Raw genomic sequence first — 2500 nt, forward strand, 5'->3', positions numbered from 1 at the left:
AAATTAAATGTAAAATGTAATAGAAAAGAATGTTATGGCAGTATAAAATTACCTACAGCACCTGGTATTCCCAGGTGGTCTCCCATCCAAGTACTAACCAGACCCAACACTGCATATCTTCCAAGATCAGATGAGCTTGGGCATGTCCAGTGTGGTTTGACTGTAAGTGCTCAAAAACATTAACTTTAGACCTCTTTTACTTCTTAACTCAAGTAAATTCATTGATAAGTTGAAAAAATGTAATGTAAAATGTAATAGAAAAGAATGTTATGGCTATATAAAATTACCTACAGCACCTGGTATTCCCAGGTGGTCTCCCATCCAAGTACTAACCAGGCCCAACACTGCATAGCTTCCAAGATCAGACGAGATTGGGCATGTCCAGTGTGGTTCGGCTGTAGGTGCTCAAAAGCATTAATTTTAGACCTCTATTACTTCTTAACTCAAGTAAATTCATTGATATGTTGAAAAAATTAAATGTAAAATGTAATAGAAAAGAATGTTATGGCAGTATAAAATTACCTACAGCACCTGGTATTCCCAGGTGGTCTCCCATCCAAGTACTAACCAGGCCCAACACTGCATAGCTTCCAAGTTCAGACGAGATTGGGCATGTCCTGTGTGGTTTGGCTGTAGGTGCTCAAAAACATTAACTTTAGACCTCTATTACTTCTTAACTCAAGTAAATTCATTGATAAGTTGAAAAAATTAAATGTAAAATGTAATAGAAAAGAATGTTATGGCAGTATAAAATTACCTACAGCACCTGGTATTCCCAGGTGGTCTCCCATCCAAGTACTAACCAGGCCCAACACTGCATAGATTCCAAGTTCAGTCGAGATTGGGCATTTCCAGTGTGGTTTGGCTGTAGGTGCTCAAAAACATTAACTTTAGACCTCTTTTACTTCTTAACTCAAGTAAATTCAATGATTAGTTGAAAAATGAAATGTATAATGTAATAGAAAAGAATGTTATGGCAGTATAAAATTACCTACAGCACCTGGCATTCCCAGGTGGTCTCCCGTCCAAGTACTAACCAGGCCCAACACTGCATAGCTTCCAAGATCAAACGAGATTGGGCATGTCCAGTGTGGTTTGGCTGTAGGTGCTCAAAAGCATTAACTTTAGAACTCTATTACTTCTTAACTCAAGTAAATTCATTGATAAGTTGAAAAAATTAAATGTAAAATGTAATAGAAAAGAATGTTATGGCAGTATAAAATTACCTACAGCACCTGGCATTCCCAGGTGGTCTCCCGTCCAAGTACTAACCAGGCCCAACACTGCATAGCTTCCAAGATCAAACGAGATTGGGCATGTCCAGTGTGGTTTGGCTGTAGGTGCTCAAAAGCATTAACTTTAGAACTCTATTACTTCTTAACTCAAGTAAATTCATTGATAAGTTGAAAAAATTTAATGTAAAATGTAATAGAATAGACTGTTATGGCAGTATAAAATTACCTACAGCACCTGGGATTCCTAGGTGGTCTCCCATCCAAGTACTAACCAGGCCCAACACTGCATAGCTTCCAAGATCAGACGAGATTGGGCATGTCCAGTGTGGTTTGGCTGTAGGTGCTCAAAAACATTAACTTTAGACCTCTTTTACTTCTTAACTCAAGTAAATTCAATGATAAGTTGAAAAATGAAATGTAAAATGTAATAGAAAAGAATGTTTTGGCAGTATAAAATTACCTACAGCTCCTGGTATTCCCAGGTGGTCTCCCATCCAAGTACTAACCAGGCCCAACACTGCATAGCTTCCAAGATCAGACGAGATTGGGCATGTCCAGTGTGGTTTGGCTTTAGTTGCCCAAAACCATTAACTTTAGACCTCTATTACTTCTTAACTCAAGTAAATTCATTGATAAGTTGAAAAAATTAAATGTAAAATGTAATAGAAAAGAATGTTATGGCAGTATAAAATTACCTACAGCACCTGGTATTCCCAGGAGGTCTCACATCCAAGTACTAATCAGGCCCAACACTGCATAGCTTCCAAGATCAAACAAGATTGGGCATGTCCAGTGTGGTTTGGCAGTAGGTGCTCAAAAACATTAACTTTAGACCTCTTTTACTTCTTAACTCAAGTAAATTCATTGATAAGTTGAAAAAATTAAATGTAAAATGTAATAGAAAAGAATGTTTTGGCTGTATAAAATTTATTACAGCAACTGGTATTCTCAGGTGGTCTCCCATCCAAGTACAAACCAGGCCCAACACAGCAAAGCTTACAAGATCAGACGAGATTGGGCATGTCCAGTGTGGCTTGGCTGTAGGTGCTCAAAAGCATTAAATTTAGACCTCTATTACTTCTTAACTCAAGTAAATTCATTGATAAGTTGAAAAAATTAAATGTAAAATGTAATAGAAAAGAATGTTATGGCAGTATAAAATTACCTACAGCACCTGGTATTCCCAGGTGGTCTCCCATCCAAGTACTAACCAGACCCAACACTGCATATCTTCCAAGATCAGATGAGCTTGGGCATGTCCAGTG

At 37.7% G+C, this 2500-nt stretch overlaps 10 pseudogenes; all 10 read right to left on the reverse strand.

The window, feature by feature from the left end:
• Window positions 1–49: 49 nt before the first annotated feature.
• LOC148445142 (5S ribosomal RNA) lies at window positions 50–168 on the reverse strand (annotated as a pseudogene).
• A 116-nt stretch (window positions 169–284) lies between these two features.
• On the reverse strand, window positions 285–403 carry LOC148445143 (5S ribosomal RNA; annotated as a pseudogene).
• A 116-nt stretch (window positions 404–519) lies between these two features.
• On the reverse strand, window positions 520–638 carry LOC148445144 (5S ribosomal RNA; annotated as a pseudogene).
• Window positions 639–754: 116 nt separating this feature from the next.
• LOC148445145 (5S ribosomal RNA) lies at window positions 755–873 on the reverse strand (annotated as a pseudogene).
• A 115-nt stretch (window positions 874–988) lies between these two features.
• On the reverse strand, window positions 989–1107 carry LOC148445146 (5S ribosomal RNA; annotated as a pseudogene).
• Window positions 1108–1223: 116 nt separating this feature from the next.
• On the reverse strand, window positions 1224–1342 carry LOC148445147 (5S ribosomal RNA; annotated as a pseudogene).
• Window positions 1343–1458: 116 nt separating this feature from the next.
• On the reverse strand, window positions 1459–1577 carry LOC148445148 (5S ribosomal RNA; annotated as a pseudogene).
• A 115-nt stretch (window positions 1578–1692) lies between these two features.
• On the reverse strand, window positions 1693–1811 carry LOC148445149 (5S ribosomal RNA; annotated as a pseudogene).
• A 116-nt stretch (window positions 1812–1927) lies between these two features.
• LOC148445150 (5S ribosomal RNA) lies at window positions 1928–2046 on the reverse strand (annotated as a pseudogene).
• A 351-nt stretch (window positions 2047–2397) lies between these two features.
• LOC148445151 (5S ribosomal RNA) overlaps window positions 2398–2500 on the reverse strand; it is a 119-nt pseudogene continuing 16 nt past the window's right edge.

This window comes from Taudactylus pleione, unplaced genomic scaffold, assembly GCF_031769625.1.
Source record: "Taudactylus pleione unplaced genomic scaffold, aTauple2 ptg001270l, whole genome shotgun sequence".
NCBI classification, from domain to species: domain Eukaryota; kingdom Metazoa; phylum Chordata; class Amphibia; order Anura; family Myobatrachidae; genus Taudactylus; species Taudactylus pleione.